The sequence below is a fragment of the Plectropomus leopardus genome, chromosome 7 (assembly GCF_026936395.1).
Source record: "Plectropomus leopardus strain MGB_pleo_1.0 chromosome 7, ASM2693639v1, whole genome shotgun sequence".
NCBI classification, from domain to species: Eukaryota; Metazoa; Chordata; class Actinopteri; order Perciformes; family Serranidae; genus Plectropomus; species Plectropomus leopardus.
Window position 1 is genome coordinate 10,740,960 of NC_142182.1, and position 25,840 is coordinate 10,766,799.

The following is a 25,840-nucleotide window of genomic DNA, read 5'->3' on the forward strand; positions in this document are numbered from 1 at the left end:
TCCAATCACTGCAGCCTCACTGTCACCATCACCGGCACACACCAGCAGACAAATGCTCTCTCTTTCTCTGCACACTCACTGTGCACAAAAAGTGGCACTGAAATGAGGCACCAAAATGTGCATCATGATTCAGTTTGGTAGGTTATGGATAATTAAGGACAGGGTTGTTGTCTGCAAGGCGTCAACACAGTCTATGAGTCAGCGCTGCCCTCTTGTCCAAATATGGTCACTTTTGGCCCCCCAAAAAAACAAGATGGCGAACGCGAAGATGCCAAACTTGAGGTTTCAAAATGGGATTCCATAAACCAGTGGGTGACATCATGGTGGCTATGTCCACTTTTCTATACAATCTATAATTGTTTGGTATTCAGTGTTAGGTATTGTTTTGTTATAGTGATTGACAGTGCCATCAAATTTCCTCCTAACACATATTTTTGTCTTGAAACTCAACAGTGACCTATACGCAATTTATCGATATCTAACATTAACATATCTTTACTTTATATGGCAACACCAGGAAAAAAACATGACCAACAAAAAGCATAAACTGATGACTTGTGGCAAAAGGGCCAACCATAATAGTCCAGAGTTTTAACCTCTGATAACTATTTACATGATTTAACAGAATGTGTATACAAAATCATCAATCATCAATAAAGCTAATATTTGGCAAATGCTGAGTGAGAGTTGATGAAAATAAAGATATAATAGGAACTGAAAATTGATGAATATACTCACTGGTTTGGAAGAGTAGGCTTCAACTCTAATGGACTTGAGAGATTTGGACGAACAGGTTTCATGATGTCTGCCGCTGGTTTGCATACAGTTGTATCTTGAGCTGAAAGCGATGAAGACCTCTGGAGAAACCTTGAACCTATACCATGTGAACAAAAGTGGGTGGTCAAAAATAGTTGTCATTAAATTTAGCAAGTCTTTACATGTAAATTTAAAACTACTACTAATAGAGTGATGTAGCAATTAATCTTAAAACACAAAAACAAGTTAGTATTTTTGCACTCCCAGTACCCTTGTCTTAAAGTCAATGTTTTTTTTAATGGGTTTTTGGTTAGATGCCTGAAATAAGGTATGTGGTTCACACAAGTTTGGGGAAATTCATGTTTTGCTTTACGACATAAAATACATTAGTTAATACCTCGCTTGTGAGTTTTGAAGCTTTTATGTGTCTCAAAAAAGGCAATTGCTGAAAAGTGGCTTAATAAGACTACAGCACCTCATCGCATCACATACGGCTTTACAGTCTTGTTCTGGTGATGATGTTAAGTCATGCGACTGTAGCGACTGTAGTAATTAAAGTGGTGATAATATTAGATTATCTTGCTGAACAAAATGTATACGTATCATAAATATTTGTTCGCCACTGAACTTATTTTCTGAAATCCAATAGAAAAATCCCACTGGCTCTAACTCCTGCGTTGGCCAACAAAAGACATTATTCCTGCCGCACTCCATAGAAAAGCATATTAATATTTAATGTGCCTTTGTTACCTAGCCTATATTTTCCATACTATAATGTGATGTAATCTTTGGATTTTCTCTTCTCTCACTTTGACATGTAAAAACCTGAGAAACCACACATTCCCACACGTTCATTTAGTATGGCGGCCAGCCATGATTTAACCATCTCAAATATTATTTCTAAATTAAAATCTTCAAATACAATTTTTCTGAAGATCATTTTTTATTCTACATGTTATTGATGTATATTACAATTACAGTGAAGTGCAATAAGAACTAGTCACTATATATATATATATATATATATATATATATATATATATATACATATGCCATTTATACATACAAGGAATTTGACTGGACAACCTTGATTCATTCTCAGTACATATGTAGCATAGGACCACCATCATTAGGTCACATAATAATTGTAAGAAGTAGTCACCATATCCTACAAGAACTAAATAAATAGTGAGGTCTTGTTTGTTAGTATGCAAATTTTGAGCAACATGTTTTGAAACGCTTCAAAATGTTTCAAAAACAATGCTTTGAAAGTAAACGTTTCCGAGTTTCTAATTTGCCATCTCTTAAAAAAGGTTCATTCAAGTTAAAGTTAGTTTTTTTCTTCAGCACTTACAAAGATGTTAGCTTCATGTTGTTTGTCATAACCCTGCTAGCTAACAGTTAGCTGTTATGCTAGTTGTTCTGTTCTACCTGTGCAATAACGCCAGCGGTTAATTTACAAACTTTTTTCGAGCGTTTTATGCAAACAAGGTGATGTTATCTCGCTCGAGAAAACTGCAAACACAGAACAGTTTTACCTGAAAGAGCATGGAGGAGTAGACAGCAGCCATGAACCGGGGGAATAACATTATCTTTGTCCAAACTCACTGACAGGTGAGCGAGGTGAGCTACCCACCAGCGCTGGTCACAGACTGTCTTCAAAGTAAAAGCATCTTAGGCAATTTTGACTGAAACCCCCTACTAACGATGTATACTTTTATTTTGAAAAGGCACTGCTCAGCCGCTGCATAAAGTGTGAGGATCATCATGTATTTTTGTGTAGCCTACTTTTGTGCTTGATCGTGTTTCAATATTAGGGTTAGACCATTTAACCCTTTAAAATCTAAGCAAATTGGTTTGATTTATTTAAAAACAAACATGGGAAGAAGGCAATGAGCAGTTTAACAAGACATTGCCCAAAAATTAGCATGAAATTATTTTAGAAGTTACAGGAAAATTACCTGGAAAGAAGCACCAAAAAAGAAGCAGAAGAGCAAAAAACAAAACAAAAAACGAAAATGACCAAAAATGTGCTCAAATCTATTATTATTTCTTGTAAAATAGTGTACATGTACACTGTTTTATATAATATAATTTTAAATAGAAAATTAGAGTAATGAAAGATATAGTTTAAAGGACAATTTTTCATGCTTTTTGTGTCCCTATCCCACCATTTTTGCATCCACTTATTTTGTGGTTATTTTCTTGTCCCCTTTTACCAATTTCTTGAAATTTGTGGGACATTTTCTGCCAAGTTGGTCATTGCCTTTTCCCCTATGTTTTAATTTTCAAAGAAATCAAACCAATATGCTCAGGTTTCAAAGGGGTAAAGCTTGTGAAAGGTGTCTGAACACAGTACAAGAAAACTGATGTCAATCCAGGTTTCAAAGGGTTGATTCTGATGAATAAATATATAATATCATACAACATACCAAAATATTTTACACAAGTATGCCTCCAACTTTATGGCAACAGTTTGGAGATGGTCCTTCCTGTCCCTATGCACAAAGCAGGGGCAGAGCCCAGAACACAGAGCCCTGACTTCAAAACCCAACACCTTTGGGATGATTTTGGGGGGAAAAAAACAGCTCTGTGCCAGGCCTTGCCCAGCATCAGTGACTGACCCCTCTGAAGCTAATGTGACTAAATATTAGCAATTCCCTGCATCCAGATTTCAAAATCTTGCAGAAAGCTTTCTAGTAAAATGGATGTTGTGCAATGTTTTTGGGGTTGTTATTTTTTTTTTGCTTACAACTGCCTCAGTTAATGGTGTGTAAGTATAATTCTAACATCAACATCATATATAACGCTGAAAGTAAAAAAAGAACAACAAATACCCTTTTCCTACATACATTAGACTTTATCTTCTCATCTAGGTGGTACTATGTGCCCCTTTTTTCATTTATTTTATTTATAAGGACAACAAACTTTTTGTCAACATTTCTGTAAATGTGCCAGTGTTAGCCATCTGGCTAATTTTCAACTGTAGTCCTTTGGAAAGATGTTCTGTAAAATTCAGATAGCAATAGCAGCAGGATGCCATAAAGACAGCAAAAGCTACAACAAACAGGAACTCCCAAGACAGAACATAGGCCATGAGAAGCAACAAGAAACAGCAGAACAACAGCACAAAATGACAGCACAGCAATAACATAGCGTTTTAGCACAAACAGCCGTGCACACAGCATGAAGCAGCGACCATACATCTAAGCATAACATGCAGACATGCAGGGCAGCAACAGCAACAGGAAACTGCAATAGACAAAAGTGGAAATAAAATGCAAGAGTCATAACGTTGGCCTTAATAAAATGTTAAAAGATGCAGTAACGAGTTAACAATATGTTCATATGCATTAAAACACAGGCGGGTCATGCAACACAAAGTCATTTAGTGTATCAATGAAAACATTTGGGAGTCCCAAGTCTAGGATTTAGCAGTGACTAAGGGTGAGATAAAAACTAAAGTTAGGGAAATTTATCTCTTCATTCAGTAGTGCCTTATAGCATCATGTTTTCCCTGTTGGTAGAAGGTGGTTTGCTCTGAGAGACTAATAAATACCATCTTTACCTTGAGAAGTGTCTGTATACAGTACACCCAGCAGCTCAACTCATTTATCTCCTCCTCCTTCAACCTTTTGTCAGATGAAAGAGACTAACTTAGAAAAACACAAATGTACTAGCCCCTTAAGAATATTCCTGAATGCATTGTACTGTATCAAGATGAGCGCTGGAGGGGAAAACAGAAAAGAGTCAAAGTGTTTACAGCATTAGTGGAAAAATGAACGAAAGAGGTTGAACATTCTTCAGGTCCTACTTTCAAGCACTGTCAACCTGTCTTTAAGAAAAATTAGCTGTGACACTTTTGAAATTGCAAATCAGGGGCTACTGGGTATGAGTGTGTGTTTGTGAAAGTGTGAGAGTGTGTGTGTGTGTGTCTGTGTGTGTGTTTGTGTCTGAGAGCAACAAACTAAAACAAGAGAACACATGCTGAGCAGAGGATGCATTTTATGCATTTTAACTTGATGCCAAAGTCAGCAAGTCCCAGATGTCACCTGTGTATAGTTTTGTGTATCCGTGCCTTTTAAAAGACATTTCAAAAACAAGGAAGAGGACATTCTGCAGATGATAATAGCAAGCATCTATTATGTTCAGTCATGGACAGAAATGAAGTACATTTACTTGAGTACTGAACTGTAGTACTGGACTACTGTACTTAAACTCAATTTTTGAGTATTTTTTTAAACTTATTACTTTGATTCCACTACATTTGACAGACAAATATTGTACTTTTTTTTTCTTTTCTAAAACGCATAAGTCCATAAATTCGCAACAAAATGTTTGCACTGTTGAAAGAAGTTCATTTTGGAAATAAAAACTGGGTGGATGTTACCCCAAAATTAAACATTGTCTGAAAGTTATTTTTGGTTGTGAATTCAATTATCAATAAGATTTTTCTATCCAGCTAAGTTTCTGTTGAACTGTTTAAAAGTTATAAGTGTGAAAGTGGGATTTTTTATTTATTTATTTATTTTTGAGGAAGCTGCATCCAGAACACATCCACTGTTTGCAAAGCAAGGCATTGGCTTTTGTTTGAGAAGAAGTTTGTTTTGAGCTAGCAGTTAAAATAGAGAGACAAACAAAAACTGCACTTAAAGGCTTTGCAGTGTACTCAACAAGCGTTTCATTCCATGGATTCTAAATGGTAAATGAACTGTACTAGTATAGTGCTTTTCTAGTCTTATTGACCACTCAAAGCGCTTTTACACTACATTGTCACATTCACCCATTCACACACACATTCACACACTGGTGGCTGAGGCTGCTGTACAAGGTGCCTCCTGCTACTGAGTAATCATTCACACGCACTCACACTCCAATGACGCAGCATCAGGGGCAATTTGGGGTTCAGTATCTTGCCCAAGGATACTTCTACATGTTGCCAGGAGAAGCAGGGGATCGAACCACTGATTTTAGGATTAGGGGACAACACACTCTACCTCTGAGCCACAGCCATCCCGTTCTACAAGCAACTCAGTGCATTGAGTGGGTTGTTTTAGCGCCATTATGTTCTGTAGGTGTATTATGACAATATACAACAAGGTGTCGAGATTTTTTGGAATAAGTACTTTGAATATTTCAGTATTTTTAAAAGCAAATACTCCAGTACTTTAACTCAATTAATAATTTGACTTATGAACTTTCACTTGTGTCGGAGTAATATTTGACCAAAAGTATTTATACCAACTCAAGTAAAAGAGTTGTGTACTTTGTCCACCATTGATGATGTTCACATGCTTTCAATGTCAAGAGTTAAACATACATATTACACACACACACACACACACACACACACACACACACACAAAACTATTCAGCTGAAATTAAATTTAACTTAGACAGGAATGACATGAAACCTGAAATTCCATGGCAATTATTTCACAATAACATGATATTTTTGTACCATCACAGTCCTTTTATTATGAACTAGTACAATGCGCTCTCAAGCAGTGAAACATATGTTATTAATATCATTCAGAGTACCACCCTGCACAAAACAATGCACCCTGACCCACACACCCAGAAGGAAAGGCTGATGCCATTCACTAACGTCCTGCCTACTAGAGCACAACAATGAGCATGAGTGACCTTGACTAAGAGACGTGAATGGAGGGTTATTGGAGGGTCACATATAAAGGATGGGCTTGATTCTGCCTTTGATTATAACTCTCCTTGGGTCTGAAGGCAGCCTGTAATGAAGCGGGCTGTGGGAGAATATGATGCAGTTTAAACGCCATAACGACAAGACGCACAATGCCCTCTTCAATGGCTCATAGCTATTGAAGTGATTGAAATGCTCTCTGTGTCATATATTAGCGTATCATGCCTTTATTTGATCTCTAGCTTCAGCAGAGGCAAGAGGTTGGCTCTCTGAGTGGTTATCTGCTAAGCAGTGGGTCAGTATATGGAGACAGATGGCTATGTGGCCCCACTGTTAGCCTTGGCGGCAGAACCTCAACAATAGATCTGTGATGTGGCAAACTGATCCTTTGCTGCCTGCTTGGACACATGGGACCACGAACACAAACACAGACACAAACCCTCCTCTGTGCCGCCTTGGCAGGAGCAACCCTCTGGGCAGTCCCACAGTCCACCTCCACCCCACCCCTCCTCCCCCCTCTCTCTTCTCCTCACTCCTTTCTCTGCCTCCATCTCTCAAGATCTCTGCTGGACTGTTGCCCAGCAAGTGGAGGAAAAGCCCTTTACAGCAATAGTAAAACACAGAAAGGTAGTGGAGGCAGTATGAGGAAAGGGTGAGGCAGCCACAGCAAAAAAAAGTCCTGAGAATGGAGATGACGGTGTAAATAAATGCAGAAAAAAACTGCATGGATGGAGTAAGAAAAGGGGACTAATTCAAAATGAGGCAACCCAATAAATGAATAACCCTACAGTGTAAAAGTTGATCTTACTTAGAATAATCTTGGAAGATGGAAAAGAAAATATCACTATTAATCTTGATTTTTGTTTACTTTATATCTAATTGTTAAGGTTTACTCAACATTTAGCTGTATTTACTTAATTTTGTGAAGTTGTTGCAACTTAAAAGTGAAATACTTTGTTCTGTCTAAGTGGTAACCACTTCAGTAAATCGAGTTAGTCTCGCTCAACTTGATCATGACAAGGAGGATATGGCCAATGACTGAGTAAGGAGATCTACAAGCTCTGTTTTGTTTGACATGTTTAAGAAAATACAGATGAGTTTTAAAGTTAGAGCTAGACACTGATATCATTTCAAACTAGAAGATCAAAAGAATCCAGTGATACCAACCATGTCATGGTTCAATTTTGGCAATGAACAACAGCATAGCCATTTCACTAGGGTCTCTTGACCTCTGACCTCAAGATATCTGAATGAGAATGGGTCACCCATGAGTTTTCCCTTTACAGACGGGCCCACTTTACCCGTTAAGTTTTTAAGCTGTAATTTGATTCCTAAATCAAGAAAATCTGGTAAGAATTTTTTCACCTTGTCAATATGGACTTCATCACTGTTTTGTAATGCAAAATAATTGAATTGAAAACATGAATAAAAAATATGATCAATGGCGATTAACTATTGAAATTCTGCCATTAATCGTTGACACCCCTGCTAAAAACTCAAGAAAAGTACAAAACTATAATAACTCTGACCTGTGTTTGTTCTGAGAAAAAGGTTTCACTGCAACAAAAGCTGAGAAAAACCTTGTCCATCTTTCCGAATAGAGAGGCTTTGAGTGTTGACCCAGTACAGTAGTCCAGTTAACTTAGCACAGGACCGGCCCCTTCAGTTGTAGCGTGAGATTTAGAAAACAGCACAGGAAAAATAATCCCTGCTCTCTTTAAAAGACAAGCCATCTTTGCTTTGATCATATACAGTACATTTGAGGCATATTAAGGTGATTGCAAAGAGTACTTATTGCTTCCTTGGCAAATTAAAAATTAAAAATATAAGCATGATTATTGTAATATTTCAGTAAACTCGATACACTGGAGTGATAACAGGTTTCAGCGTTGTATGTTTTAAAGACAAAACTACCCTTTTAATAAAGGTTTTGAGGACAGCCGGGGACACAGTCATGAGAGTTATTGAGACTTAAGTTCTCCAGCTGGGATGTACATTTATAGCACAATTACATCAAGATTATTGAGGATTACACCCTCTCCTCGAGTAGTTTTTTGAATGGGCCCTGGATGTAAATCATTGTTATTGATTTGCAAGCACATATGTACTGAGAGGGACGCAGCTAGTGATGAGTGTCTATACTGAGGATATTGATCAGTTGTTGCCAGGCTCAATAGAAGCAAGTATGCAAGTTAACAAGACACATTGATCACAGTAAACAGGGGAAACACAATATCACACGGCATCCTCTCTCTGTGAAGTTTATATTCTGCACACAGCCACGGAGGAGACAAACAGAGAGAAAGAATTAATGAATTGAGAAAAAGACAAGAGAGTTTAAACAGAGACCTGCATGCAGATGAGCAAGAGAAGGGTGGAGAGAGAGAGATAGATGACTTGCATCTGGCAGAGGTAGATTGATTAACTGTTTGTGAAGAAGGAGAAAAATTGAACAGATAATGGAGAGGAAACACAGGAATAAAAAGACAGATAATGATCGCCAGTCCGATAGGGCTCTGGATGTGTGTGGATATGTGGTTATGTGGTGATAAGCGGTTGATAAATATGAAAAATGTGTTTTAAAATTTGAGAAAGCAGCAGAAAGCCTGAGTGTGACAGAATGAAAGAGAGAGCCGAAGAGGAAGTGAGGTTTTTGGGAGGGAAGCATAACGAACCAAATCACACAGTTCATCTTTCTGGCTTCGAACCAATCCTAGTAGTGCCTTCCTCTGTTAATCCATCATCAGCTGTTCCCACATCCCTGCTGCCAGCCTGGACTGTGCGAAGTCCTGGGTGAATAAACAACCTGATAAATGAAGGTCAGAACTAGACAAAGTGCTCACTCTCAAAACTGTTGCCGTGGGGCCACAGGGGCCAGGTAAACCATTTACTGACCTGGGGTGTATGTCAATGTTTAAACAGCCACATTTTGTCCCATCTGTGGTGTCAGTTTAGTTCATATTTATACATCAGTTGGTTGAATAAATTAATGTTAAAGAGATTCTACTGTGTGTCCACCTTGTCTCAGACGCAGTGCAGTGTTTATGATAGTCAGTTTTGATGGGTGTGAACAGCTGGTGGTGTAAATAAATTGGACTCTACTTTGTTTCACTGTGTGTGTTTGTGTGTGTGTGAGTGCGTGCGTCGAGATAGATAGCCCGTGCTGCTGTGCGGCTCAGTGTTCAGCCATGCAGAACACAGAAACAGTAATCAAACAGAGAGGCAAAAACAAACCACCATGACTACAACCTGGAACACCTGCTATCACACATTTGACTGGGCTTCAGTCTCTGAGCCCCTCCATCAAGGATTTGCTTTGCAAATAGCTGTAGCAACCTGGGAATACAGCCATTAGTGAAGGACACCCATTTAAGAGGTTGTGGGTTTAGCAAATACCACAGAGCTACCCGGCATGAAAAGACTTTTTACAATTCTGAGCTCTATTACAGATAAGATAGACAGGCAATATTAAGTCGCGTGGCCCTCTGCCTGCTTTAGTTAATTAAAAATCCACAGAAAAAATAGCACGTCTGAAAAAGAATGTATTGTGTGTTAAACGCCTAGTCCGATCCCCACTTTAGGAATTTCTCTTTCAGGCATCAGTCTATAGTTCAAACGTGTATCACTTTGCGGGGGAAAGTCATTTGTGCTCACTAAAGTCAATTACATTCCATGTCATTTTGTTTAAAATAAATGGAAACTACATTAGGAGAACGAAAAGTTGATGGACCTTAAAGTGAAACTTAAAATTCACATCAACTTTAATCTTAGGTGTTACATCGTTTCCTCCAGATGAATAGCCCAGATATTCTGTACACATAACTCAGAAGCAAATCATTGGTTAAAAGGGCAAAATGGAAATTAAGAGCAACCTCCCCCAGTAGATCCAGATGAGCACAAATCCCTCTGAGTCCTACCTGAATTGAATTTTGATTTGGATTACAACTGATGGAGGTAATTATGCTTTATGTTCTGAGTTGAACTCTTTTTGAAGGTGCGTACAGCACCCACTGGAGCATTTACTTCAACAGTGTTTACTGTTGCACAACAAACCCACCACCACTGGAAGAGCTGAGCTGAACTAAGTCCGACACGGCTGTCACCAGAGCCAGTAAACAAGGCTAATGTGCATGCTAACACATACACTACAGAACACATTCAAATTCACTGACATATGCACACATACAGACATGGACAGTCTTCTTCCTTCCCTCTCTTCTCCAGTACTAATTGCTGATTAGCCTTATCAGCATCATCAAACTTCAACGCAACACTATGGGGTAGATTGCACAGACAACCATGCCCATGATGATGATAATGGAAATGGAGAGTGCTCATCATCAGCCATGAAACAGACTCTGATTACAGTCATTATTAGTTATGATGACTCGGACTGATTAATAATTTAAATAATCAAGTGGATAGGTCTAACTAGGCAGTGCAATGCTAATTACATATATTTTTATTTGGCTGAAAAGAAACATTTACTGTGTTTTAATCTGAGTTCAAAAATGTTGAAGTTTCAATATTTTTCAGGCAATCTCACAAATTTGATTTCGGTTTTAACTACCAGCAACTTTTCTTCTCAGTGTTTTATTAGACACCATTACTTTTTATGCATGCTTTTGAGTGGAAAATATGTGTGTGTGTGTGTGTGTGTGTGTATGCATGTGTATGAGTGTGTTTTGTTCCTCCTCCGACAGATCGTTAAACTAGCAGAGCCAAATGAGGTGCCTCCTCATTAGCCTCATTACGCTGAACCCTTGTTTTGTTAATTGACATAAAAACAAACACTTGCTCATGAAAGAGAACCTGCCAATTATCAGCTGCCCCCCTCCCCCAGTTTTCTTTGTCTTGCTGTATGTGTGTGTGTGTGTGTGTGTGTGTGTGTCCATGTACATTGAGAATCAGGACCAACAGATGGATTATTCAAGCTTTCTATGGCTCACTTAAAGTTTCCATCCTTGCACTTAGTGAGGTTTTTTTAATAGTTAAATGTTCATTCATCTATTCAAAGGGCAACTTTTTTTGTCAAAAGTGCTATATAAGTAAAGTTGTTATTATTAAAAAGTTACACAAAAGCATGCACATCCAATGAAAACTAAGTGTAAACATGTAGATATCAGCTGTCCCCAGCTGACATTATAATGGCTCATATCTGATGTTCTTGTCACGTGATATCCAAGCTTTTTAAATCAAGCTTTAGGTACTAACTTACTTTTTGTTTGGTGTCCTATAGAGTTTTGTGTATTTGTGTAGGTACTGCTGAGTAAGTGAGGACATTATCATAATTGTATATTTTTCTTGGCAGTTTGTTTAGGGGTGGAAATCACACAAGGCCCCACAAAAAGATATGATCAAGATACTAACGTCACAATACAATATTATTGTGATTTTCACCATTTCGCGATATGCTGATATTGTGATAACATATATTGCGATTTATTAGCTATTTTCAATTGCAAATTATGTCCCTAATGGAAAGTTTTGTCAACAAGTCTGTTCATCTCACTTCAGTCACTTTTATTGCAGAAAAAAGTTCCTATTTTCAAATTATGCGTGAAGTCGTTTATATCTGTCTATATTTCTGTCTAATTTTTATTGTATATGTATTAATGAAGGAAATGACTAGAACCAGATGATCTTTCAGGTGAGCTGACTGAGTAGGTATTTGAAGGTGCGTTTCTGCATTGTATTTTATCTGATGAAGAGTGTGAAGCTTGAAACACCACCTCTGTGGTTTTTCAATTAAATATTCATGGGAGCATGGTCTAGATTGTGGACTATGTTTATCAAACTACTTTGTCAAAACTCAGGCAAGGAATTGAAGGACCACTAGCATTTTTGGGATGCTTAAGCATTCAAATTTTTTGGTAGTTTCCCTCAACGGGACATTGGACGGTATTGTGCAAAATAACACCTGATAAAGGTATTTGTCTGGATGAGATTCAGCGATGTGAAAAAGCCCCAGACAGGGAAGCACAAAGTGAAGCAAACAAAAAAGAACTCAAGTATTGTAAAAAGAAAACACTGATACATATGTTAAAGGTCACCATATCAAAAAGCGTTTTTTTTCTTTGTGTTGATTTACCCACATGGGAGAAACTTGCTCTACTGAATGTAAGCAAGAGAAGCATGCCTGCTAGTAACCATGGAGACCCCGCAACATTTCTGAGAGCGACACAAGAGAAGAAAGCTTTTGTCAGACAATTTCAAGGACTCACACACACCCAATGCCAAAAATGATACCACATAACTATCAGCAAAACATTAAATTGATCATTGTAGTGATCGCCATGTGGAACAAAGCTGATCACTTGCAGCAGAAACAAACAAGCTCTCGACAGTTCAGCTGCACACACACACACACACACACACACACATATACACACACTCGTGTACACACACACACAGGTGCAGGCTGGATACCCTCTCTGGGACTTCTAACAGCAGTGTTTGAGTTGTTGTGATGATGACAAATGCAAAGGAAAAGAGCAGTGGAGAGAAATGAGATTTTTGTGGGAGATGTTTAATCTCTACCACATGGTGCCAGATGACACTGCACAAAGACAGACAGACACACACACACACACACACACACACACACACACACACACAAACACACAAACACACACACACAAACACACACATAGCCTTTTCCCAGGAATGAACAGGAAGTGAACAGTGATCTGTTCAAATGGGACAAAACATGCCCCGATCGAACATGGAATGATTTATTACCAATACACCCTTGCCTGGGTAAAAAGGTGACATCAGATGAGCGGGCAGAAAAAAATGTGATGGCAATAAATTACGTTTTACTATCTTGAGTTTGAGTGGCATTTCCTAAGCCTCTCCAGAACACACAAACAAAGCAACCCTTCAGCAAAGTCGGCTAAGACACACACAGGCAAGGACACACATGCAAACACAGAGACACACTCAAACACAACCACACACACGAAAACACACACAAAAAAATCCCGGGTGATAAGGAGAGTGAGGGACTGGCCAAGGAATGTCTTTGCTTGACATTTGTAGAGGATTCAAGGAGAGGGAGCGGGAGAGAGAGATCAACCAGGGATGAGTCTGGAAAACCAGGATGTAATAGAGGAAATCGATGAGTCCCATTTGTGCATCAATGCCTCCTAAACACACTGGCGACAAATGATATTACCAGGGGTTTCTCAAAGGCTCATCTGCCTAAATCCTGCTGATATAGGAAGTATAAAGAAGCTCAAACTATAGGGAAATAGCTCTGATGGAAAGTTATTTTACATTTTTATATACTGTACTTAACTGCAAGTTATTTTGTATAAATCATACTTAATGTGAGTGTTTCAATTATACTCTACTTTGTACTTTTACTCCGCTACATTTATTTAACTCTTTCAGATTAAAATTTTTATTCAAAACATACAGTATGACAGTGGTGTAATGTAACAAAGTAATATTACTTAAACATTTTTGAGGAGTATCTGTGCTTTCCTTGACATTAGAGAACTAGAAAATAAAAAGAAGATAAAAATAATATAATGTGCAGTGTAAGGAGCGAATAGAGATTTGATTTAAAAAAAAAAGACAGCAGCAGACAGAAAAGTAGTTGTTGATTTAATAGAAATTAGACTTTAAGCAGACCTGCTGTTTTCTGGGAGTTTGTTTTAGACATATGCTGCATTAAAACAGAAGGCTGCTTCTCCATAATACATTGGACATGCAATGTTAATCAAAGATGAAGAAAAAAATGTTGAAAGTGAACAGAAATATCCTGGTTAAAAAAAAACAAAAAAAAAAAAGCGCAATACCTCCATCGTTCAGATAACACACAGTCAAGTGACTAATGTACCATACTGTCTGCGCTGGTCTGCCACCATCTTACCAAGCCACTATGTGGAGTAGAGACAAAGATGAAGAGGAAAAACTCTGAGAAAGATTCAAGAGTTAAGGGGTAGCTGCAGCAGCGTTGGCAATCTTGTTCTGCCAAGTGTCCCCTTTTTGTTGCATCTTTGGGGAGATGGATATCAAGCTCTGAAAAATCCCAGCAGCCCCTGTTACATGGACAGATATGCATGTGACATCTCCTCTATGTATCTGTGTGTGTGTGTGTGTGTGTGTTTGTGCTGGTGGGCTGACATGGCTGTATGGTTCTATGTGCTCTAATAGCTGTCATATATTTGCATTGCCATGTGCCATCATGCATGGGCGTGTGTTTAAAAATGTGTGCGTGCTTGTGTGTGCTCATTTATCCCCTCGATTGTCAATGGTAGAACCCCTATCTGAATCTTCATGCTGGTGAATAAGCTTATTAAAGTCAGCGGTCCCAGCAGTCCGGTGCATCAAAGACGACCAATTACCATTCACATTACAAAGACCGTACTGATGTAAATGGATGTGTAGTTCTGCTTCATATCCTTTCAACCAGGGACTGTCAGACTGTGGAGCTGTGCACTGATGAGACTAACAGGGCTTTGATTAACCTGACTGGGCTTCAATAATGAAAGAGACAAAGTAGTAGCCGAAACCTGTGTTCCCCTGATCATCAAGTTAAATAAAACATGAATAATGCCAATAATAAGCATTCAGTATTGGCAGAGTCAATTGAGCAGTTGTGCCATAGACCTGTATTTATACACAGTCATTAAGTAAAAATCCATGTATAAATATTGCTATGAAAGATAGTGAAAAAGACAATACCTCAAGGTCTGCTCTCTCTCTCTTTCTTTCTAGACTCTTACTCGCTGCAGAGCTTTCACCAGGTCGCTATGGTAACTTAGGTTTCCTGCCAAGATCACTTCCAATGCACCAGATTTGACATTCCTCCTTTCTCCATTTCCTCCTTTTCCTCTCCTGTCCATCAGTTTGTCTCCTCTTCCTGTTCTCACCTCTCTGTGACTCACCTGGTTGTCAAGGAGCACAAAGTGTATCAGTAATCCACCTTAAACTCCAGCCGACATCAGCTGAGCTCAAACAGCTCTCAAAGCTCATCTTCCTAAACCCTCCTATCTCGTAAAGTGAGTTGACTGTTTGCGTGTTCACTGTTTGTTGTGGCAAGGAGAGATTTTTTTTTTTTTTACAACATGGTTTCCTGGCAAAATACAGATTCAAACATTGCCTTGATGGCATTTCTGCAACATCTTGGACATTCCAAAATACATAGGGCTGTTTCTTCAGAAAAAAAAAAAAAAATTCATTCATTAGCCTGACTGCTTATCCTCTTGAGGGTAACGAGGGACCATAGACAGGTCACCAGACTATCACAAGGCTGACACACATTCACACCTACAGGCAATTTAGAGTCACCAATTAACTTAACCTATGACTCTCAAGAAGAAACATATCATTGCAAATAATTAACTTTATCAATTGACAGTAGTGTAATGTAATGAAATAATAGCAACTTGTTACAGTACTTGACTTGAGTTTTTTATTTCGGGAAGGAAGGGAGGAAGAATGGAGAGAAGAAGAGATGGACAAACAGACATAAACGAAAGAATTGGGAGAGAAGAAAAAACTTGACTTTGTTCTTTTAAGTCTTTAAATGTTGCTTTTTTATTAGCCTACCCCCTTTTTTGAAATTGACATGTTTCTATTAGCCTTTTTTATATTTGCAATTTCAATTTGCGCAATTTGAGGGTTAACGCAAACCCACCTAATGCCATTAGTTCTGTTCCTCCTTGTCTCAGCTGATGCCATCCTCCTGTGTTCCTGGTGTACACACAAGGTGGTTTTTTTTAGTGTCATGCTCCTAAGCCAAAAGTACTGACAAAGCAGACGTATTTGAGGAGTTTGGGATGAGAACGGGCTGAAATAGTTGACCGAAGTACCAGACACCGCCCACAGCAACTTTCTCATTTTACAGCTAAACAGTACACTAATATCTGAAAACATCTGAGGTAACAAATAGGCAATGCAGCAACAGAATCTTGATTTATATTTGATTAATGTCGCCTAGTTTGACCCCAGCTCAGGAGCAGTGATTGACATGATTACTGAGAGCTGAGTTAAAGACTCCTCTGCTCTGGCTGCTTGTTTTCGGTGCACCACAGAAGATTGATAAATGCTATCGGAGGCAGTAGGATGATGGAGGAGATTTTTTTTTTTTACTACAGACTATCTGTCTCATGTACTACTGTCAAGATAAAGGGACACTTTGTCAGCAATAACAACACAAAGTTATTCTCATAAAAGATACAAAATGTAGCTTTAAACAAACCGTTACAAACATGCCTGAACATTCCTTTCTCTAATCTCATATGTGCACACGATACTCAAGGAGTGTGTGTGTGTGTGTGTGCCTTTTGAAGTTTAATTACCTGTGTTAATAGGTGTAATTGTGTCAGATGTTTGGGGATTAGCGCTCCAGTCAAAGTGTGATTATTGAGGCGTTTCTCTTCACTGGTTTTTCAGGGTGAACGATTCTCGAGGGTCTTCACTCCAACAGGGAAATCAAAGTCCTGGTGCCTAGCCTCCCTTGAAACAAAGCGACTATAATGTCAGCGACTCACTACAATGATTTCTGTTTACTTAATGCAGTTGATTGGAACTCAGAATAAATAGCATAATATTGGGAAACGGGCTATTTTTTGATCGTGTGTGGCCAGTCGGTATGGTTCTTTGGAGCACCACAGTGTCTTTTTGGCTCCAACAGTAATGAATATGCATTGCATATCTTTGCAGCTGCTGTTCTTAGTCTGTTTACTGGAGAGAGATTGTTTCAGCATTCCTAGATTGAGGTAGCTGGAGTAAACAAAAAGCAGCTGAATTTGCTCTCTTTTTTGTTCTCCTCTGCTGTGTCTCTTGCTTTTTCTTTCTATGAGTTTTGTTGCTGATAGAATCTGAAATTTGTATTGGGGATACCAAGGCGTCAAATCTCTGCTTTTTGTCGAAAATATTTGCAAATGACTGTAACTCTGACTGGGAAAATACTCTTTGGTCTGAGTCAAGACTGTCTGATTTAGCAACGGAGAACTCCTTGTTTTGTGCCGAGAATGCAGTCATAACCTTGCTCAGCACTGCTATTACTGCATTTTTTTTCTTGGCTGCAGACAAAAAAGGAAATGATAATGTGGAAGAAATAAAAGAAAAGAAATAGAGATAAAATTCTAAAGACTTTACTGACACAGATTCAGCAAGAGACCACAGTCCTCACCACAGTCGGTTCGCCATTTGTGTTGGAATTTTTATTTAAGAAATTTACATATTTCCATGGGATTAAAGCCACCAAAGATCTCTGCAACTCTCACATTACCAAGTCTAATTAGGTCTAGTATAGGACTTAAGAATGTATCTAACAGCAGTAAGTTTTCAGTGGAGGTTGTGCTCTGACCTCGCTGTCCAGTGCTGTCACTTTGCAACAAATGCTGTACAGGACATTCAGAGGACAGAAACAGACTGAGGGACGCACTTAATAAAAGACACAGCAAGCACTGACCTATACACGCAGCAAAAGTTTCCCAGGAGCATCTGTTCCCAAAGCAAACCACACACTGAGGTCAACAGGAAGACAGACTCACTGATGATTGTATCCACACATATGCAAAAAAGAGGATCCTGTTCATATAGCCCTAACCCTTACAGCAGCCATCATAATTGCATGTGATAATAATAATGATAACAATTATTATTATTATTGTTGTTGTAAATTTGTACTTATGTAGCACCTTTCATACATGGGATGCACCTCAAAGTGCTTAACGGGAGATGAAAGTTGATACATGAAGGCTTAAAGAAGAAAATACTAAGCAATACAGTGTACATATTATAAGAGTCAGAGGGTAAGACAAAATATACAAAAAACATTTCAATATTAACAGATCCAATGTCAGAGACAGCAGATCACTAAATGACCAATGAATCAACAACATCTCACAACTGAAAAGAGCAGATTAGGGGAGTAACATAACAGGCTGTCCGCTATGTATGAGGGTGACGTATCACTGAGAGCTTTAAAAACCAACAGCAGAACTTTAAAATCAGTCCTGTATAACATAGGCAGCCAGTGAAGAAAGGCGAGTATAGGAGTAATATGTTCTCTTTCTCTTGTTTTTGTTAAAACTCTGGCTGCTGCATTTTGTACGAGCTGAAGTTTACTAGTTGAATAGCTATAGACACCCTGGCCTGAATTCTGATTTGTAACCTTTACCCCATGGGAAACCATTTTGCTAATGAGGTCTGGAAAACCACACTTACATGCAATCACTATTCTTGTTTTTTTTTTTTCATTGTGGTGGGGGTACTGACTCCACAAGACAAGCCCCCTCTTTCTCTCTTTCCCTCTGTCTGTCCTTTCCCCTCTCTCTCTTTTCTATCTCACACCCTCTTCTTTTCACTCCCTCACACACACACACACGCACACACACACAGAATCTCACTGAAGTGTTGTGCCGAGCACTAATTACTCCTCCTATCGGCCTTCCTCTGAGCTTCGACTCTGGCCTCATAGAGCTATTGGCTGATAGTTCGGTGGTGTTGAGCCACTGAGAGGCCCGCTGCCTCCAAAGGGATTGTCTGGACCTCTGCCCGGCTATGAGATGAGAGGCTATGAGACCTCTGCCCGACTATGTCTGTCCAGAGGCTACTTCTGGCAAAGCAGAGACAGACAATGAGGGCAACTCTTGAGCCCAGATCTGATAAAGAGAAATACATCTGAGATACAACACAGACAGATTAATCAGGATGCAAGGGTTGTGTAAGCCTGGCCAAAATATGGATTTCAGGATCTAAAGCTAGGCGTTATGCATGCATATATCAGCCTGTTGTCAGTCTTGAGGCGTGACCAATACACAGACAAATGTATGCTGATAAAAAATATCCATGTTTGACCCCTTAAAACCTGAGTAAACTGGCCTGATTTATAAAAAAAAAAAAAAAAAGCAACAAGCACATGGCCAAAAAATTATTCAAAAAGTTCCAAGAAAATTACCCGAAAATGAACAAAAAAAAAAATACAAACAACCTAAAACAACATGATTGCAAATAATAAATTATCATAATTATAGATATAGATCTCTGAACATTTCTCTCTATTTTTTAATCATTTTCTAAAAACCCTCCCCTCTTTTTTACAACTAAATTTTAGGTAATTTTCTTGTCATCTTTTACTAATTTCTTTGCAAACAGTTTGACTTTTTTTTGGAAAGTTGATCATTGCCGTTCCCCCCAAGTTTTCAAAATAATAATAATAATAATTTGTGCCGGAATGCAGCACAAGAAAACTGATGCCAATCCAGGTTTCAAGGGGTTAAATAGTCTGGACTATGTCAGATATCAGAGGTCTTATTATATTATACATAGTTATTATACAGGACGAATCACCACTGACACACACACTGTATTTATTTCTGGAATGTTTTGCAGACTCCTCCTTCACAAAAAAAAAAAATCCAACTGGAAGGCCAGAAGAGCAGTAATGAGTTTCTCTTTTTTCTTTGTTTTTGGCCAACAGCTGAGTCGTGATCAGATTCAGTGTGCTACTAAGGCACAGAGCGGAGAGAGGGAACTTCTCCACACATGAGGCACATTTTTCTAACTGTATGCAGAGGGCAAGACTTCAAAGACAAACCCTCAGAACTCAGCTTTAGCACTGTTAATTAGGTTAGGCCAATTTATATGAAAACAAAACACAATAATTCAATCAGAAATCTAATATGTTTCAGAAAGAGACTGCAATCAGATTCACATTATTATAGTCATTTTCCTCCATTTGTAATGGCTAAGCATTGTTGATATTGTCGATAATGAAAGTGTAACAACCGCATTGTTTTATATGCTCCCCTGTGGTGCTCTGTAATTGCATTTACTTCATTCAGTCTGTGTTTGCGTGCACATGTGTGCATGACTGCTGTGTGCCTGTTCCTCTGTCTGTTTCTATGGGTACCTGGCTGTCTATCCTCTCCATCCAACACATCTGAATCTGCCCGTTTACTTATGTCTGTTGTGGCACAGCAGACAAACACACTATCTTATATCCGTAGGCAAAAACCCCAGGAGCAGAAGCACAGAGACCCTGTTCCAAATCTCTGCAGCACCTAAATTGCAGCTCCTCAATCAATGTCCAACTGTGCCTTTTTCCACCTCTGAGCCCAAACACACAGAGGCTAGAAAGTTCTTTTTGCATGTGAACAGCAGGTTATAGCTACAACTGAGTCCTCCATCACCTTCATGATAGCCCAGACTGCCATTCCAGCTCTCACTGATTATAATGGAGCTACTTAATTGAGTTAACCACTGCTGAGTGCTGGGGGCTGTTAATAAGAGTGCAATGGATGGATGAGAAAGTTAACCATCTAAAAACAAGAGTTTTACATATTGAGAGGTTGGTTGTGTGCATTGGTGTCATGCTTTGTGTAAAGCAGTGTCATAAAGCTTAATCCAATAACACTGTGATCATCTGCAGCTGGTTTATTGGAGGTTCCCAAGAAAGCCAAAAGAAAATAAGAGATGCAGCGTTTGTCAGTTAAACCCCAAAGCTCTTAAACATGCTGCCTCTAGATTTAAGACAAGCCACCTCATTAAATATTTTTAAAAGAAAACTAAAAACTTATCTCTGCACTTTAGCCTTTAAGTGGCTGTGACTTTACTACTTTGCATTTTGCTTTGCACTTACAGACTGCTGCACCTCTTTAAAATGATGTATTTCCTTAATCGTATGCATTTTATACACTCTATTTTAAGCTTTATTTTTTATTAATATCATCTTAATGGGTTTAATTTTCCATCTTATGTTATGCATCCTGTGCACTCTATTTTTATCCTTATTTTTATCTTACTTTTGGTATTAGCAAGAAGGTTTTATCCATGTGAATACGCATCCTGTGTACTCTGTTCTGATCTTATCTTTTTATTGCATGTGGGTTTTATTGTGTCTTTATGTCTCCTATGTCTTTTCATGTGAAACATTTCATGCATGTAATTTCTTTGTTGTAAAACATGTTGGGCTGCACATGTATGAAAAGTGCTATACAGATAAAGTTTATTATTATTATCATTATTATTATTATAAATGCAAGTTTGGGACACAAGGCTCAGTCACTGTAGACAAAGGTACGTAGGTCCCTAAGTCAATGCTGACACAAGAGTGGCTTCAGCAAGAGATGCAATCATAAAAATCTCTCCCACCTACAGGTCTGTAAGTGACGATAATAAACCAATAGAACACAGCCTGTCACAGATAGATTAATCTCATTCATCTAGGTGGTGCAGCATCAAGTCAAAATGAAATTATCCACTAAACTGAAGCTGCAGAGCTGAAGATGTCTTGCCACTAATCCAAGAGCCCTCTTTAGTCCTGAACTGAAGAACCCAGAGTGAGTGGATAATTTCATTTGGACTTGACAAACCAATCGAGGACAAACAGCTGCTCCTCACCTGACTTCTGCCATGCAGAAGAGAGGACAGCAGGCCAACAACAGCTCACAGCATGCCACTCACACTTCAGTTGTCTCAGTGTTAACTGTGGACATTTAGAAAAAGAGTCAGACACATAAAGCAAACAGGTGAACAGAAAAGGCTTTGACTATATTTCAACTACATAAATGTGCTTCACAGCTATTCCATTGAGGTGCAGAGGTGCTGTTGCATACCAAGGGTGCAGGAAGGTGATAGAGCGCAGGTCCGCCTAATTGCATAACCCAAAGTACAACCTTGTGTTGTACTGGTGTCACGGCAGGGAGTGCAAGCATCTTGCTTCACCATCTTAAGCCCACAGAGCCCATTAGAGGGTGCAGGAGGTTGTACATTTCCACTTTAGCCTTACTTTCACAGGTGGAACCCTGTTGCTTGGCTGCTCCTTAACTCACCATGGACACGGAGTTATGATATGACAGCAAATTATAAAGCCTGTAACAGTCTAGAAAGGATTTATGAGCCCATCTTGAGTGGCTCCACAGGGGTCCATTGGTAGTTCTTGAACATTGCAGACACTTAGAGGGCTCCACTGCCGGTGGAAAGTCAAGTGAAGTCAACCGTATATATATACATATATACTGTAGCCCTTAATTCACAAATTTGTCTTAAAGAGCCTAAAATTTTAACAAAATACTTTCTCTAGTCTTTAACAGCCCTGACACACCAAGCTGACAGTCTGACTGTCCAACTGTGAACGACAAATGATGGACTGTGGGTGTCTGTCGCCTGAGTTTTTGCAGTTGGCCCTTGTCAGCTTTTTTTCTGCAAATTCAGCATGTTGAATCAACGTCAGAGACGGTGGCACCCGTCGGTGAATGGAATCACTCTAATTGGCAGTTCAGCTCAGTGCACAAGAAGAGAGAGCGAAACAAAAGGAAGAGACAAACAGAGACAACACAACTAAAGACAAGAGGGTGTGAGACTGAAACAACCTTGTTATATAGGGTCAAAAAACATTTTTTTATAGTTCATGGTTCATAATTGTTTGCTGGCGCACACTGCACATGCTCTGTACACTGTATACATTAAATATTATTTGTTCTTTCAACATGAGGTTGTATTCTTAATGTGCTAACTGGCTAATTAGCGTCATGAATCTGTACTGTCAGTCTTCCATTTTCCCTTTTTGAATCACAAATATAGATTACCGATGCTTGCTGGTATGAAGAGTTATTTCCTCTCACACAGGAAGAACTTACATGCTAGTTGGCTGTATTTTTTGCATTGTTTTTTAGTGCAACTAAACTGTTGACTGTATTTTTTGTAATGTTTTTAGTGCAATTTTCTAGCTGAGAAACGCTTCAGCCGGCTTATGTTGCCACTAGTTCTTTGACCTCTGTATGGTTTGTCTGGGTCTGTGTGCTCATAAAAACATTATGTTTCAGGTCATAACTTTTCTTCTCTCAGGTCGTTAAACCTTATGAGAAGTTATTGTTAATTTGTTTTCTACTACAACCCATGTCACTATTGCACACGTATGCACTGGTTTCTGCTCCACTGCACAACAACATGATTCATTCAGGGGCACTCTGATTGAAAACATTGCATTCAATTTCAGTTTGAGTGTTTGCCATGACAACGGCCTTGAGTTGCCCAATATCCAACATTTAATGCTCATTCTTATGTGGGGTTCTGAGTGAGATGTAATGCTGCGGTGGTTGCAAAAGCTCTACATAATCAATGGCTTTATTAAACCACTTGTTCTATTGATCTGCATGCACAATTATTAGATGTAATCAAACTTCTCATTTAACAACACTTATGTATAACACTGAGTAGCTTTGCCAATTTGGTCAAAAGTGCCACTGTTATTACATGTGACATGCACAGACCTTGTCCACAGTGACTAGAGAGAGGGTTGACGGGGGAAAGACACATGAGGGAAATTAGAGAAAGATTATATTAGAGCAACAGTGGTTCACTCGAGTGCGTTTTTTTTGAGGTCATGCTAATGTTAAACGTCGAATCAATCCTCAAAGATGGAGAGATAGAGGGCAGACACATAAAGTAAGAGAAAGAGATGGTGAGACGAAATGACAGTGAAAACGAGAGAGAAAGGGAAGCCGGCGGCAAAGTCAACACTGTCATTACAGTGACGATTAGATCAGCAGGAGGGGTGAACTGGAGAGCAGAGACACTAAAACACCTCAGAACTCAGCTGAAAGCCTCTGACATGTCCTTCAAGAGTTAACCACAGATGCAGCATCAGTACTACAGAATAAGAGTGTGACCATTATATAATCATACATCCCCAATGAAAGTTACCAGTGGTGTTCATATTTCATAAAAAGGGTGACGATAGATTAACTCCGGTTTTTCCTCAATTTATTCACTGCATTATGAAATGTTTTCAATTTGAGTGGATTTTATCGACAGCTGAGATTAAACACGTAAAGAAAACCCATCTGGCCTTTTTATACTCACAGCAGCTTCTTGTAAGACAGCCCAGAAAGCAGAACACTTCTGCAGTGCAAATGTCTGATAGAAAGGAGGAATACATCTATTGTATATGCAAGACAATGTCTCATGAGTTTTGGAAAGTTAAGTACATTAACTCAAGTCCTGTACTTGTGTGCATACAGCATACAAAACCAATCAGTTTTAAAGCAGGGTTAAATATTAAACCACTCACTTGCATACATAGTAATAAATGACATTTCCTCTTTAAAATTGGCGACAAAAACGAGCTGCTTACCTGTGAACACTACAGTATCAAAACTGCGTATCTGATTACTTACTAATGACCATGATAGGGGGTTGACTGATATTGTTTTTTTCAGGGCCAATACCAATACCAATTATTAGTAGTTATTGAGACCAGTAGTCAATATTTGGAACCGATATGCATTTACAATCAAAATTATCTTATCTATCAAAAACAATCTTTTTGAATATTTAGAATTTAGAGTATGACAAACTCCAACACAAAACTTATTTAAAATGCCCTTAGCAATTGTTTAATCAAAACTGAAACTTTCAAAATAATATACAGCAAGTTCCCAGCAACGTTTTTTTAATATAAAGTCAAGTAAAAATTAATTTTGAAAGAATAGCTCCCTGAGGTTTTACAAAGTAAAAGTTTCTCGATTGCTGACACTTTCTTTGGACTTTATAATTAATTAATTTTATTGGCAATGATTACAATAAAGTGCTGATACAGATAATCAATAAAATGCCAAATATCAGCCTCGATAATCGTCCAGGCCAATAATCAGTCGACCCCATAACAATCTAATGTGTACCACTGTTACATCAATCTCCCAGTAAAATAAATTATTTAAATCATGAAATCAAAGAAAATCATGTACCACAATTTCCCCTAGTAGTAAAGAATTTCTGTTTCTGACCGTAAACTCTGAACCCTGTGAGCTTCTGTGTGTTGCCATTCGAGAGGAGTTTATATCAAACCTGCAGACTGAGGAAAATGAATGCAATCAGATACTATCTGTTGAAAGAAGAGGCTAAATGTCAAGTCTGCGTTAATACAACAACATGTCTCCCAGGTTCTCTACATGCTGACCCAGTTATTATGAAAAAGAATCAAATTCAAATATAACTTTGACAAACGCATTTGGAAAAGACCGTAGTGAGCTCCATCACATCTCTCTCAAACAAAACAACATGCTTCAATCAAAGTGCACTTACACTTAGCTTTCAGATGTAACACTAAGGCAGCCGACCACCTGTTCAACTCTTGATGCTCTATTTACAACAATAATGGAAAATGATTGCTATTTTCTGCCGCTAGAGTGGAAATATCCAGCTAGAGAGAATTTCAGTGCTCAAGTAGCTCAAAAACAGCACTTTGGTTCATGCACACACAGTGTTTAACCTGCCACAGTGACTGCCCGCAAGTTCATCGACCTCAGTCTTGATGTTTTTGCAGCTCCCCACCCTGCGTTTGTGAAATGGTAACAGCAGGGAATGACGCGTAGGAAAGAGAGTGAGAGAGGTGATCTGAAAGTGACAGATGAGTCTGACTCTCGCCCCAAAGTGCTCGTCTGTTCCTTGATAGGGGGT

General features: G+C 38.7%; 1 protein-coding gene across 1 annotated transcript in view; it reads right to left on the minus strand.

The window, feature by feature from the left end:
• The window catches only part of shank3a (SH3 and multiple ankyrin repeat domains 3a), a 250,840-nt gene extending 225,229 nt beyond the window's left edge, over positions 1 to 25,611 (minus strand). Inside the window, exons 1-3 of the mRNA XM_088079899.1 lie at positions 25,466 to 25,611; positions 21,782 to 21,866; positions 739 to 874 (exon numbers count right to left, since the gene is read on the minus strand). The gene's annotated coding sequence lies outside the window, so the exon portion shown is untranslated. The remainder of the gene's footprint in view (positions 1 to 738; positions 875 to 21,781; positions 21,867 to 25,465) is intronic.
• Between the last annotated feature and the right edge of the window lie 229 nt (positions 25,612 to 25,840).